We start from the raw sequence: 16776 nt of genomic DNA, 5'->3' as shown, positions 1-16776 counted from the left end.
CCCTCCTGTTCCACTCGTTCCTGTCGGCGGCTACTCGAGTCCAGGTGATGCCCGCCTCGGCGACGATGTCGTCTCGCCAGCGTCGCCGCGGGCGATGCGCGGGTCGCGTGGCGCCGCGCGGGTACCAGTGCAGAATTTTCTCGCTCCATCGTCTGTCATTAGTGCGAGCCGTGTGCCCAGCCCATCGCCATTTTAATCTACAGGCCATTTCCGCTGCATCTATTATCTTTGTGCGACGGCGGATTTCCGAACTGCGTACTCTATCTGTTAACTTAAGATTTAGCATACTTCTTTCGGCTGATCTTTGAAACACTTTGAGTTTGTGCGCAAGTTCTTTAGTTAATGGCCATGTTTGGCATCCATACAATAGAGTAGGCGTTACTACAGAGTCCATGACTTTTTTCTTTAATTTAGTGTCTAATTTAGACTTAAATATGTGTTTGTACGACCAGTACGCCTGCCAGGCTTTTTTAATTCGTCTCTCGACTTCTTGAATCGGGTCGCGTCCCTCGATAGATATATTTTGGCCAAGGTACGTGTATTCTTTAACGTATTCTATAGTTTTGGATGATATTGTCGTAGATTTAGCGTCGCCGTTGGTCATAATACATGTCTTTTCGGGGTTCATTTCTAAACCACATTTTTTACTTTCATGTTGTAAAGTTTCCAGCATGTATACGAGCTCGTCGTGGTCGTCTGTCATCAAAACTATATCATCTGCGAAGCGTAGGTGATGAAGCCGTTCTCCATTTACAGAAATACCACAATTTTGCCAGTCTAGTCTTCGAAATATGTATTCTAGGAGAGCCGTAAATAAGTTGGGTGAGATTGGGTCTCCTTGTCTTACGCCACGTTTAATTTCGAAATACTCTCCTTTCTTTTCTAATTTAATTAGAGACTTTCCCCTGCTATATATTTCTGAAAGAATATTTATATATTTGCTGTCGACGCCCTGTTCTTCGAGTGCGATCCATAGCTTTTCGTGCGAAATGGTGTCGAAAGCTTTCGTGTAGTCCACGAAAGCTATATGTAGAGTCGCTTGTTGTATTCACTATACTTCTCTATTACTTGTTGTAGAGTGAAAATGTGGTCGATCGTCGAGTAGTTGCGTCTAAAACCTGCTTGCTCTACAGGTTGTTCAAAATCTAATGTTTTTCGTATTCGGTTTAAAATTACAGTCGTAAATAATTTATACGTGGATTGGAGCAGACTTATAGGGCGATAATTATTTATTTTACATGGATCTCCTTTTTTAAATATTAGTGTAATATTCGATGTTTCCCATTCTCTAGGTATTTTTTCTTGTTTAATTATTTCATTGAATAGAGCTGTCAGATGAGGAGTTAGTGGTTCTCCTATTGCCTTTAGGATGTCGTTAGTTACGCCGTCTTCGCCAGGGCTTTTCATATTTTTCAATGTGTTTATAGCATAATGTATTTCGCTTTCTAATAGCGGCGCTATATTAGTCGGTATTCTTTGTCCGTCTCTCAGAGTAGAGTCTTTGTTTTCAGAGTATAGAGTTTTGTAAAATGTAGTTGCTATTCTGATTATACTGTTACGGTTTGTATGTTGTCGACCTGTATCATCGATAAGCGAGGGTATCCACATTTTTTTATCATAAGTTTAAAGGGCCCTATGTACTGTAAAACGTTGTACGATACACGTGCGAATTTTGCTCTCTTCCGCACTTCTATCGTAAATACTATTTCTTCTGACAGTTATTTCTTCACTTTCATGTAATACGTTATAATCTAATAACCTATGACTTTCCATGGGAAACCCCATTATTATAATAAGTATTCACTTGCATCGCAAATTATGTGCTAGACTAAAAAAGGTTATAATTTCAACATAAGCAATTTAACCGAATATCGACTTTATACATCCTGTAATAAGGTTGAAAGTTTAAAAATATGCCACGCGGACTTACACAAGTTTTATTGCAAAGATCGAAATATATTCATGACATTTGAAGAGATCGTTCGTCTTTGCGAACTTCATACTTTTAAAGGTCATTTGCTAACAACCATATGAATAAGAATAAGTCAGATGTAGGTCAAGGTCCGATTATTGGTAACTGATTTTTTTTAATATCGGCTCGTAGCGTCTACTACGTTAAGCTACGAAATATTTGCGCTTTGCTACGATGATGTGGCTACAAGGTCTACGAATCGTGGAGGTGCTACGAATAGCTGTAATTTAACCTAAAAGTACAGAATATCTTTAAAATAAAATAGGCATATACATATAGGTACCTACCTATTAACGTATAATATTCGTGTATCTATTTAAGTACTAATAATAAATAGAAATTAAATGCGAATTGCTAAAATTGCCATTGGATTGCCAGGTGTTAACTAACTAATGAAAAACGCTTTAATTTAATAACTAAAAAACCGGGCAAGTGCGAGTCGGACTCGCGCACGAAGGGTACCGTACCATAATGCAAAAAAAAGCAAACAAAAGACGGTCACCCATCCAAGTACTGACCCCGCCCGACGTTGCTTAACTTCGGTCAAAAATCACGTTTGTTGTATGGGAGCCCCACTTAAATCTTTATTTTATTCTGTTTTTAGTATTTGTTGTTATAGCGGCAACAGAAATACATCATCTGTGAAAATTTCAACTGCCTAGCTGTCACGGTTCGCGAGATACAGCCTGATGACAGACGGACGGACGGACGGACAGCAGAGTCTTAGTAATAGGGTCCCGTTTTACCCTTTGGGTACGGAACCCTAAAAATGATAGTTTTGTGTACAGTTTAGACTAAGTCTATCTTCGCTTGTTCCAGGTTACCGTGACACATAACGCCTTATGACGTATCGGGACGGCCCTAGAATGCCGCGCACACGCAGCCTCGGCAGATAATACGCGCGTTTAACGGACGTTAAAGTGGACTTTAGTAATGTTGCCTTATGTAGGGTGATGCGCGGCCCGCGCCCACGGCCCTGCGTCTGACACAGACGATAAGGTAAGAAATATTACAAAATGGTTCCGTCATACAGGTGCGTTTTCCGGGCGGGGCGTGAGCGTTTTATATGTAAAAGCGGCGCGCTAATGCGCCGCCCGCAAAATGCGCCTGTGTGAAGGAGCCTTAAGTTGTATGTATATGTATAGAAATGTGTTCTACTCGTAGTCTCGACGTAAGCCAACGTGTTCTAGATGTTACATATGTTATGGGTATGCAGCAATGCAAAATCGATGTGACATCTGTCGAGTAATTTCATACTTTACAACCGACGAGTGTCTACATAATTTATTCACTCGGCTTGTGTAGGGATATATTACGCGCGTTTAACGGACGTTAAAGTGAATTTTAGTAATGTTGCCTTATGTAGGGTGATGCGCGACCCGCAAGCAACTTTACAAAAACATATATGTTGTTATCTGTAGGAAGTAATAAGATGTTTGTAGTTCTTTAGTTCTTTTTTTAGCATTAGAAATAAGGTAAACATCTTGATGTGTCTTTTAATTGAAAAACACATTTTAAAAATAAGTTACGGCAAATATGTAACAATTATGAATCTAATACGATCATTTTATATTCTTCTGCTTTCATAAGTAATAGTTTTTGATTATTAAAAAGTGTTTTTCATTGAAAAGACTTATCAAGATTGCTTACCTTCTTGCAAGTTCTTTCTAATGCTAAAAAAATGAACTTTTATAAGCAAACAGCAATTATTTAACTGACCAAAGGTATACCTTATCCCGTTACAATAAGGTTTAGTTTAGCTGAATAAACTCTAAATAGTGTTTTGTCTTAGATATACAGTAGTCTGCAGTAAATTACCCAGTCCGCTCCATGCCATTTCCAAGAACCGCGAAAGGTGAAAGGTGAGTCGTAAAAGTCGGAACAAACTTTCTTCTGGAAGCATCCATCTCCGACTAAAGGGACGCGTTATTCCTGGCCGTTTCTTCATTAATATCATTAGGTGAATAATGCGATGTAACATTCAAAGAAGTAAAGGTTAAAAGGTGTTGGGTACTAACAAACTTTCTTCTCGAAGCATCCATCTCCGACTAAAGGGACGCGTTATTCCTGGCCGTTTCTTCATTAATATCATTAGGTGAATAATGCGATGTAACATTCAAAGAAGTAATGGTTAAAAGGTGTTGGGTACTAACAAACTTTTTTCTGGAAGCATCCATCTCCGACTAAAGGGACGCGTTATTCCTGGCCGTTTCTTCATTAATATCATAGTTAGGTGAATAATGCGATGTAACATTCAAAGAAGTAAAGGTTAAAATGTGTTGGGTACTGTCCCAAGCTTTTTGATCAACCTACCCCAGTCTGACGGGTAAAAAAAAGGGAAAAGGAGGATGAACTGTGTGAGAGATGATATGAAATGTCACCGAAAATTGCATGCGATTTGCAATACATTGCGGCATTTCATTGATCGATTCAATTCGTTTCTTCTACTTAACCAGCAATTATTTGACAGGACTTTAGAAATCTCATGATAACTTGTGTAAGCGAGGGTCTTAGGTATTAGGTCAAAACATCTTTCAGATCTCCTATGGACCATTTTACTCGGTGATAAGGTTCAATTTTAATTAGCAAAAAACTGTTTTTGCCTATCCCTGTTACCTCAATGGGGTTGGCAAACTATTAAAGGTTTGCATAGCTGGCGCCATCATAGCTTTCCGGTTTCTCTAGTCTTGTTCTAAGAGATTTGGCTTGAAGGGCATCCAAAATTTAGCAAACTTCCGAAAAAAAAACAAGAATTTGTCCAGGGCTCGGAACCGGTATTTTTTAAAAACCCCGAAATAGCCCAATATTTTGAATTATTTTATGCTCTGTGCGTAGGACTGAATCATGTATTTAGGTAACAACTTCGTATTATTAGATTGTCCCATTAAAAATGAAATAATAAACCAAAGAACGAAAACGAACGTAATAATACCGGTATTTTTGTATGGAGCTAATATCGGTTTCCGACCCCTGAATTTATCACAATTGACTGAAAAACCTATACTGGCGCCATCTCTAAAATAATTCGACCGGCCAACCCCACTACCTTCAAGCCTGTCAATACGAGCGAAACGCGACGTTACGTGAAAGTACGTTACAGCAACACTGAACTTAAAATAGACCTTAACTCGCTGCCTTAAGGTTCACGAATGACCACGGATTTCGCGGGCCCATCTGTCGGTGGACTCTCATCTGAGAGAGTACTGCGGAATAAGTAATGTGACTTGGCTATTCTTCCTGTAAAAGGGTCCGTTCGGAAACTTTTGGTGCGCTTGTATTTTCTAAAATAAGATAAGTTTTCATTTTATTCATCTACAGCTAATACTGTCAATAATACTCGCGCTCGGTAAGAGCGTGCGACTTTTAATCAGGAGGTCGCGGGTTCAAACCCCAGCTCGTACCAATGAGTTTTTCGGAACTCATGCACGAAATATCATTTGATATTTATCAGTCGCTTTTCAGTGAACTTATAAGGCGCTAAAAATCCCATACAATTTATTTTACGAATTTGCAAATGTATTTTACGCTGATCTGCATAGGTATTGAATTGTCTTCTTTATCTTAATGTGACAAGTTTAAGTAAAAGGAACCGTATATGTACTTGAATGGTGTAAGCAATCACAAAAATTAGATAGCTAGGATACACATCCCTAAAACAAAATCTTAGACATACTCAGCGAATCCATCCATCTCTGTCTTATAGAGCCGTCGGCATTCGATAGAACGAGACATGTATATGCGTATGTAGGGGTGTCATCAATCGTGGTGTCAATTCTTAGGTAATTTGTCGACTTGGGAGCTGAATATCGTTCTATCATGTCACAGCTAAGTGTTTTATGTTGCGATGTCTAAATATTGTAGAGGATGATACAATAGGGTATTTGACTGTTTCTTCTTCCTCGCGTTATCCCGGCATTTCGCCACGGCTCATGAGAGCCTGGGGTCCGCTTGACAACTAATCCCATGATTTGACGTAGACACTAGTTTTTACGAAAGCGATTGCCATCTGACCTTCCAACTCAGAGGGTAAACTAGGCCTTATTGGGATTAGTCCGGTTTCCTCACGATGTTTTCCTTCACCGAAAAGCGACTGGTAAATATCAAATGATATTTCGTACGTAAGTTCCGAAAAACTCATTGGCACGAGCCGGGGTAATTGACTGTATTTAAAATAAATTATTTTAGACCGCGCATGAAATAAAGCACCAGAAGATTAATAGAGAAACGTAGACAGCAGTTATTTTTGTATTTTTAGACACTATTCCTATTTTAAAACCCGTGTAAAACTATAAAGAGTAGGTAATCAAATACCCTATACATATAATACTATCCTAACAATAGGGTATTTGACTACTACTCAAATCAGTTTCTTTTTTCGAACTGTCAAAACGATATTGCTCCTATGGAATTTATATGAAACACTATCATGTGACGGCACAATCAAATTAACTACTCTTTAGAGTTTTATATGGGTTTAAAAATAGAAATTGTGTCTAAAAATTACTGCTGTCTATGTTTCTCTATTAATCCTTTGGTGCTTTATTTCATGCATGGTGTAAAATAATTTATTTTAAATACAGTTAAATACCCTATTCAGGCTATTATATACGTCCCACTGGTGGGCACTCGCCTCACATGATCGAAAGGGTTTGGGCTATGTTCCCACGCTGGCCCAAGCGGGTTGGCGACTTCACATACAATACACCTTTGAATTTGTTTGCTGACGTATGCAGATCTCCTCGCGGTGTTATCCTTACGTACATAAATAAATAAATATTAGGGGACATCTTACATAGATCAACCTATAAGTTATTTACTATAATTTATTAATTCATAATTACACAGCTCAAAAACACAGAAATACAATGTCAAAAATTATACAATTAATAATAAATACATACCTAAAAATTAAGAAATAAATAAGCAATTAATCTACAGAATAACATCAAAAAATAGTTGATTCACCCACGAACAAAACGGACTTATAAATAAAATAGCATATCTAAGTATTGTTATACTACATATAGGTGTCATAGGTATACCGGGTGTGGCCTGTAACATGAGCAAATAATTAAAACATAGATTGTACTCCTCAAACGGTGACACTTTTGTTCAACAACTTTTAAAAATTATGAAGTATTTAGACTCCCTATTTTTCATACAAAATAAATATTATATTCAATGGATGCCATCGCCACGCCATGATATTGTGATTGACGTTGCTTGTCAAGCCTTAAACATAACAAAATTCGCAATACATTGCGTCTTTGAATATCGTTTCAAGTGTATTAAAAATCAAACTACAAGTTATTTTCAAAAGTCGCTAAACAAATGTTGATCAGTATGAGGAGTACATACAGCCTACAATTAAATTTTTTGCTCATATTACATGCCACACCCGGTATAGAATAATAGAACTAATACTTAATACTAAAATGGAAAATATGTTGCATATTATAAATTTATATTTTTACAATTGGCTATTTATAAAAACATAGGTAATAATCGCATTTTAAGTTATTTCATCCTTTTTTCCAGTGGCTCCCAAACTTATCGCTACCGCCCCGGGCGGCATAAAATAAATAAAGTTAACACTCACGCCTCGGGAAAAATTAATTCGCGTACGCAATTTTGTACAATCGAATTAAGTATTTTGTTTCTGTGCTATTTGAATTTGGAATTTCCTAGTATTTTTTCCTTATTTACATGACGCTTCTTAATTCGTCCTAGTAACGTGTAATTCAGTACCTATTTTGTTTTCTTTGACATAAACAATAGGTTTTTCACCACACCAGCAGCAGGGGCGTATTTTGAGGCGCCCCGGATGGCCCTAGGGTAAATACGCCCCTGACCAGCTGGTAAAGGCTCTCTTGATTGTTCAAAAACCAATAAAAAAGTTGAGTCTTATCCACATATGAGGCAAAGTAATCAAATGCAAATTTTGAGTTGTTTCCTTGTGTTGGCTGGCAGAATTGACTTTTAAGTGATGAATTTGAATGATAAATATTTGATAACGTTCATTTGAATTTGATTTTGAGTAAATATTTTCCTCAAGATTCCACTTTACGAGCCACGAACGTAGCGAATAGTTCGATTTTAGAATTTTTACTTGTTATTTATTTATAATAAAGAGACTTGGAATTTTGCCAAAAAAAGTTTCAACCTTTTAACATTCAAATGTTAAACTTAATTAATCATCCCTAAACCCTAAGGTAATTAACAATCTCAGTAGTTAAATATGTACTTTATTTTTGATATTCGAAGTTATATATATGTAGGTATATATATATATATATATATGTATTTTCATAGGGAGTACTTAGTACATTACTCACTTATCGGATATCCGAGGATAGGTCAACAATAATTATTCAAGAGTGTAAAACACTTTCGTTACCACCCAAATTACCACATTCCAAAAACACTTTGTTCATTAGAAAAATCGTTTACGAATCCATTATAATAACGAAATAACACTTCCGAGACATGCAACTTGGGACACGATTAATGCTCATCGGCATTATGCACCCAGACGGTGCTAAAATAGAGTTGATTTTTCATTGTGAGCGGCCGGTAGTTTCAGCGTTTTGCTAAATTCTGGATTCGTGTAGTCGCGGCGCTGAAAAGCGTTTGTAGCCGCTTAATGCCAATTGACGGTCTAGCATTAGTAATGACAAGAATCCGCTGCAGCGCTTAAAGGTTGTGGTCCCGATCGATGCGGCGGTGCGCGCGCACTCTATGACGTCATCGTCGCCGGGCGGGCCGGAATACCGTTTTGAAATCGACGAAATACAATAAGACGTTAAAACATTATTAGGTTATTTTATGAGGAGTAATTTGTCTTTTCTTTCAATTAAGTGCTCTAGAGTGAAAAGGGGATGCTTTCCCTTGTAAACTGTCGTTCTATTGAAACTTGAAAGCATAACATTTTACATTTTTCATATTGTATCCTTAAAGGTTTCGTTAATTTATATTTAGTGCCAATTTTTAGGATTAGGTTGTCAAGCGGACCCCGGGTACATTTAAGATGCAACCGGGTAAGCTAGCTTGTTATGAAAAGGAAAAAGTTTAAACAACAAATTAAATGATGTAGTTACAATGGTTCTCAACATGTTCTTGTTCTAAATGAATAAGTGATTTTCGTATAAATATAAACGTGTAGGTGCACTCTTGTTACTAAGAGATCAGTAAAAATATAAATAAAAACTTAACGTTTCCTTTGTATATTTATAAATATTATAATATTTACATTAGAACTCAACTGACCTACGGGAAATTAATCGGTATTAATTTACATAGATGGCACCACAAGCTTTGTACGCCAGGTAAATAGATTGCGCATACACTGGCGATTTAATTATCTGTACCGGTAGAGAACAAGAGTTATGGAAATGCCAATTGAATTAAAATTTAATAGTACAGTCATTATAGATTTTGACCCGTGAATAATTAGTTCTTGGATTTTTTTTCGTAGGTCCCTCGGGGGGGTCACTGGGAGTGTAAATTCAAAAAGTAGGCTTAATCAGGCTCCTGCGTATATTCAAAAAATGGTTTTTTTTCCAAAAAAAACGGTTTTTCTTCAATAACTCGGCCATTTTTGGTTTTAAAGTAAAACCGTAAGGACAAAAACTGTAGGAAATTTGATTCTCTACAAGTTAGTCCAGTCATTATATCAAAAAAACCGACCCTTCCCGTGAATAATCAGTTCTTGGATTTTTTTTTGTACGTCCTTCGGGGGAATCACTGGGAGTGTAAATTCAAAAAGTAGACTTAATCAGGGTCCTGTGTATATTCCAAAAACGGTTTTTCTTGAATAACTCGGTCATTTTTGATTTTACAGTAAAACCGTAAGGAACAAATTTTTGAAAATTTGATTCTCTACATGTTTGGTCCTCACAATTTTTCTTCTAGGATCGATAGTTTGGAAATAAAATTTGAAAAAAGCGACATATTCAAAATATTTTCAACATCTCGTTTATTTTCAACTTTACGACATAAATGAAGAGGACTAAACTTGTAGAGAATCAAATTCTGAACAATTTTGGTTCCCACCTTCTTTCCCCCAAAATCGATATTTTAGAAATTAAACCTGAAAAACGCGACAAATTCAAAATATTATCATTATCTCCTATGTTCCACGCTTTACGGCATAAATGAAGGGAAACGAAGTTGTAGAGAATCAAATTCTGAACAATTTTTGTCCTCACGGTTTTACTGTAAAATCAAAAATGACCGAGTTATTCAAGAAAAACCGTTCTTCGAATATACACAGGACCCTGATTCAGTCTACTTTTTGAATTTACACTCCCAGTGATTCCCCCGAGGGACGTACGAAAAAAAAATCCAAGAACTGATTATTCATGGGAAAGGTCGGTTTTTTGGATATAATGACTGGACTAACTTGTAGAGAATCAAATTTCCTACAGTTTTTGTCCTTACGGTTTTACTGTAAAATCAAAAATGGCCGAGTTATTGAAGAAAAACCGTTTCTTTGGAAAAAAACCATTTTTCGAATATACGCAGGAGCCTGATTAAGCCTACTTTTTGAATTTACACTCCCAGTGACCCCCCCGAGGGACCTACGAAAAAAAAATCCAAGAACTAATTATTCACGGGTAGGGTCGGTTTTTTGGATATAATGACTGTACTATAAGGCAATTTATGAATTAATATTTAATAATTTTGGTTCGTTATATATACATGGTATTAGAAGTTAGAATAGATAGGTTAGATTCGTATAAGAAAGAAAAGGATCACAAATCGAACTTTTATCAACGTGATAAAATAACTGTCACTTTTAACTCCGCGGGACGGATACCGTTTTATCACGCTGTCACGTAGACAAAACCGACCATCATATCCGTATGGCTTACAAATGGCAATTGGATACAACAAATACTAAAAAAAGTACCGAACCCTCGGTAGGCGAATCCGACTCGCATTTGTTCGGTTTTTTTAAACTTAAACTAACAAATTTAAGCCTTTTAAATACTACAGCATGCTGGAATTTCCATTAAATTCGAAGCCACATGCTATAAATTTTACTGCACATAACATTTTAAACTGCAGTTTATGGTTAAGCTTTCGTGTGAATTTCATAGTAGTTTCATCAAAAATGGCCGAGTTATTGAAGAAAAACCGTTTCTTTGGAAAAAAACCATTTTTCGAATATACGCAGGAGCCTGATTAAGCCTACTTTTTGAATTTACACTCCCAGTGACCCCCCCGAGGGACCTACGAAAAAAAAATCCAAGAACTAATTATTCACGGGTAGGGTCGGTTTTTTGGATATAATGACTGTACTATAAGGCAATTTATGAATTAATATTTAATAATTTTGGTTCGTTATATATACATGGTATTAGAAGTTAGAATAGATAGGTTAGATTCGTATAAGAAAGAAAAGGATCACAAATCGAACTTTTATCAACGTGATAAAATAACTGTCACTTTTAACTCCGCGGGACGGATACCGTTTTATCACGCTGTCACGTAGACAAAACCGACCATCATATCCGTATGGCTTACAAATGGCAATTGGATACAACAAATACTAAAAAAAGTACCGAACCCTCGGTAGGCGAATCCGACTCGCATTTGTTCGGTTTTTTTAAACTTAAACTAACAAATTTAAGCCTTTTAAATACTACAGCATGCTGGAATTTCCATTAAATTCGAAGCCACATGCTATAAATTTTACTGCACATAACATTTTAAACTGCAGTTTATGGTTAAGCTTTCGTGTGAATTTCATGGTAGTTATTTGACCGTGCAAATAATTTAACCACTGATGTTTCATGAAACTGTTTGCTGTAATAAATAAAGTACATAAATTACGATTTTAATGTAAAGACGTATCTGGACTGTGAAATGATTCGGTATAAATATACCGTTTTAACTTTAGGTACCTTAGTTTTATTATTAGTAACATATTTTAATCAATTGTATGTTTGTAGCATAAACGCCTTATTGGCAAAAGACAGTAAGTTTTCTTTGGCTTGTAAATATATGTAGCATATATCAGTGATACCTATATACATTAATCAATAGTACGCTCACTTCAGTCAAAGATAAGATCAGTATCTTAATAGATTAGTAAGAAGTGATAAAATACTATTTAAAGATAATTGTTTCGCAATAAGATTGATATATTTTTTGTACCTACCTATTTACGACCTGATTACTGGACATTTATCACATTTTAGGCACAATAAATGATTTACTTACTTACTAACAATATATTAGCTTATATGTACCTAAAAACCGGGCAAGTGCGAGTCGGACTCGCGCACGAAGGGTTCCGTAACATAATGCAAAAAAGGCAAAAAAAACGGTCACCCATTCAAGTACTGACCTCACCCGACGTTGCTTAACTTCGGTCAAAAATCACGTTTGTTGTATGGGAGCCCCACTTAAATCTTTATTTTAATCTGTTTTTAGTATTTGTTGTTATAGCGGCAACAGAAATACATCATCTGTGAAAATTTCAACTGTCTAGCTATCACGGTTCGTGAGATACAGCCTGGTGACAGACAGACGGACGGACGGACGGACGGACAGCAGAGTCTTAGTACGGTACGGTACGGAACCCTAAAAAAGGCCCAATACCGACTTTAGTTCTAATAAAAGATATCAATAAATATTTCAATGCAGTTAATTCCCAAATTTATAGCAACGATTAAAAAAATCGGTAACAGGCTAACGCTACGTCTTACGTAGGCGAACAACGCGCGAACGCGGCGCGGCGCGGCGCGGCGAAATCAATCCTTTGATGCCCATAGAAGTGTCCTACGTAAGCGATCTCGTTGCGAACGCGGTGCGGCGCGATTTGCACGCGAATGTCAGGCGGCGCGGCGCGGCGCGGCGCGGCGGCGGCCGCTTTCGCCGCGCCGCGCCGCGCCGCGTTCGCGCGTTGTTCGCCTACGTAAGACGTAGCGTTACAGGTAAATCACGATCCGAGTTAGTTAAATGATCCACGTGTGTTTTATTGTGATTGAGCAAAACCATGTGACTCATGACTCATGTGAGTCAATAATCAATGTCAATCCATGCGTGTACGCACGTTTCATTGTCTACGAGCATTACAGAATTTGGCGGAATAGTGTAAAGCCATGAACATATGAAATGGTAAAAAAAAATTATTTTTTCATTTGCAGTTTATTTTAACAAACGTAGAAATTACAATGCCCGGATCATACCCGGATGTTTGTGTAAATTGATTTGTAGATATTGTCCAGTGTTAATTCACACACGTACGTTATTCATGAATACCTACTTATTTTTATTTGCACTATTATTATTTGCACTATTATAATTAAATTCGATTGCCTTTTTTCTCATGTTTGTTATAGTTTTCAACAGAAGCATTTTATGTCAGTAATTTATGGGTTTTATTTCGCCATTTATGAAAATATGATGTCTCAAAACGAAGTAGGTAATTAAGATAATAGTCACGCCTAAGTTAGTTTTGGACCATGTTTAAAGGATTTTGGACTACATTTGGGTGGTTTTACGGTGCTTGATTACCTAGAAAAAAGTCGTCATGTGAGCAACAGTCCTTATTCCATTAGATCACGTCTAAATCGGCAAACAATACGCAGACTAAACATCACTGTCAATCCGTATCTGCGCGGGCTATAATAGTATAGGTATACAAGAAAAATAATTATAAAGACTGTCCACTAGAGATGGCCCCGAATAGTGAATTTGGCCGAATACCGAATACCGAATATTCGGCCCCTCTCTCGGCCGAATAGGTACCGAATATTCGGCGACCAAATATTCGGTGACCGAATATTCGGCATGACATGCGAACATTTTGAGTCACAATTATTATGAAAACTGTTCGCCAACAAAGCACACGGTTTGATAAGATGTATTTTTATGTTGAACACAATTATTTAATGAATGTAGTTAGACTCAATCAAATCAGACCCATGATAAAAATAAGATATTTTGCAATCAACAAATGCTCAAAAACGTGCCTTCGTAGTAGTTAAATAAACTACTTTCCAAGAATACATTTTAAATATGAGTTAGTTTTTGTTATTTTTTGTGTAATTTTTCTTTTTAGGTAGGTGCAACAGATATTCGGTATTCGGCCGATTAGTAGGCAACATTCGGCTGAATACTGAATATTCGGCAAAGTTGCCGAATAGGCCGAATACCGAATAGTTGCCGAATATTCGTGGCATCTCTACTGTCCACCTTCCGATCGCGCCTGCACCCCCCCAGGCTCCCCAGCGGCGCCAGTTAGTCATTATAAAAATATTTTGCATATCGCTTTGACCTCCGCTTGCCAATACCATCGTAATGGCATCTACTATTTATGTTGCTAAGCTGAGGCATTTTAATTATTTGAATAAACAGGTTTGTGTGCCGATGCGGAGTATAAAACTTATTGCGTTATCTATTTAAATTAATAATTATTATATCTAATAATAAGTAGGATTCTTAGTATAAATAGCTCAACTCAGCAGAATTTAACAAACGGATTTTAATTACCTTTTTTTTATATTTATACCAACTTATAAAATAATACATATGAGTGTAAGATTCGACTGCACAAAATTTACTGTCCTCGATAGGTGCGTTCTGATTGCGTTCATGCCTAGAAACTTATTTATGAGCCGATTGATAGTCGTATTTATTGACTCGTCTTTGGTATGGTTTGTAGGGAACTGGATCAATTGTTTGTTTGTTCAGACGCCATTGTGCGTGCGCGGCGATCGCTGCTGTAATTAAAGTTTCGTAAATCTTTCGTCTAATCTGTATTTAATAAGCTTATCCTACGTATAGTATTTGTATTTGTACAACCTAATTATATCTTTCTGGCCTAGATCTCTAAAAATGGCTTTAAAGATGAAATCGAAAATTTGGATTGAACATTGAACCCCGGACTCCTGCTTTAAGTACATACTAGGTTTTGTACTGCCGGTCTAGCCAAGGTGACAATCGCTATCGCGTTGACAACGAAACGTTTTGTGTGCTCTCTATCACTAATAATCTGTATAAACTTGGATTCCGGATCACAAAATGATATAGCCACTTAAATCCAGATTTATGTTTAAAAAAGTAACGATTGACGCACGCTTTATGCTTTTAAAGATAAAAGTGTCGCATTGCATTGACGTAATTCGATATTTAATGAAGATATATAAACCGATTTTAATTTATCGGATAAATGATAAAGCTGCTCATTTTCGTTAATTGACTTCAGAAAAAAAATTATTCGTGATTAACTCACGTGATTTCATTTCCCGCTGTGTAAAGGCCGACAATATTACAAGTGTATATTTCCGAACAAAAATATGCTTAATTTTACAGCATTTTAATCATGCCCGCGTGTCGAGTACAATCACGGTCATCACGGACTTTTAATTTTTAAGCCATTTAGGGTTCAAGCTAATTTGGTTATCAATACTAATAACGGTAACACGGGATGAAATTTCCAATGTACCCTAATCGGCTTAACAATTAAAGTCCCCAAGGAATACGAGTTGAGCCGCGGGGTACCGCTGTTGGGCTTTATCTGCCATCTCAGTAAGGTGGTCAAAGAGCCTAGTTGTCTCCTGGTTTCCGCCGTGCGATCGGTAGACACAGGCATACAGAGTTTTCTCTGAGCCCGAGTCGACCATAATCCACAAAGTGGAAAACCCGGCAGCCTCAAAGCAACGGAGACGCTTGCAGCAAATGTCGTCGCGGACGTACACACAGACCCCAGCACGTGCTCTGAACTTATGTTCCAGTGAGTAGCCTGGGTAGTTGAGGTACGACGCGTCCGCTGGGGTTTTGATTTGCGTCTCCGTCAAAAAGAATAGGTGCGGTTTTTCGGTTTCAAGATGGTGGTGGACCGGATCGATATTTGAGTGCAACCCCCTGATGTTGGTGAGGTGCACTTTCAATGGGAGGAAGTGCAGCCGGTGTTTAACCCTATTCTTTTTTCTTTTTGTTTTCATATTTGTGGAGTGTGGGATGGGTGAAAAAATGCCTGTCGAGGTGTTGCGTTTACCAATTGGATCACTTGAGCTAATCCGGACAATGAGGAGCTCACTTGGAGACTGCGGGGACGCCCGAGCCCCCCTGAAATAACCCACCGGGTCCTCCCGTCCAGTCGCCAACTGGCACGGTGGAGCTATTCCAGGATTTTTCGCTAGGTGGCGGGGCAGCCTCTCGCACGTGGCTGTCGTACAATTGGGCCCCCAACTTCCTGCGGTCGGCCACCGGCAAGACCGTGCCTCGGATCCCGCTACCCTCCAGCGAGAGCTGCTCGGCCCGACGTCACTCAAGGATCCAAAAACCGGCATTATGCAACACAACTGACAGCAAATCATCCCCCAAAGGCACTGGTACTCCCGCTCATAGACGAAACGCAGCAAGGCTGCTTGGCGCCTGACTCCGGCGGGAGGGTGGTAGCAAACCAGGCGGCCCCTTGCGGGACCTACCACCGCTGGTTTGGACGTAGTTTAAGGACATACCCGGGTCCGCTGCGTGTGATTTTGTCACTTAAGTACCTAGTCATCAACATTCGCTTTTGCTATGGATACTTATATATCTCTCGCTAGCTCAGAGGGCCTACCTCGAACCACGTTCAACGCGTTGACTCTCTGTCGCACTTGTAAATTTGTACGTAAGTGTGACAGGGAGGCAACACGTCAAACGTGGTTCGCGGTAAACCCTCAAGACTTAAAATCAGCATTGCCAACAAATATCAACTTTGCTCTCCTGTTAACCCAAATAGGAAACGACTGTTTATGTTGCGAAAAGAATTATACTTATAATAATTATACTTGGTCAAGCAGATC

Source organism: Cydia fagiglandana, chromosome 22 (genome assembly GCF_963556715.1).
Source record: "Cydia fagiglandana chromosome 22, ilCydFagi1.1, whole genome shotgun sequence".
In the NCBI taxonomy this organism is placed as follows: domain Eukaryota; kingdom Metazoa; phylum Arthropoda; class Insecta; order Lepidoptera; family Tortricidae; genus Cydia; species Cydia fagiglandana.
This window is presented reverse-complemented; position numbering follows the sequence as displayed.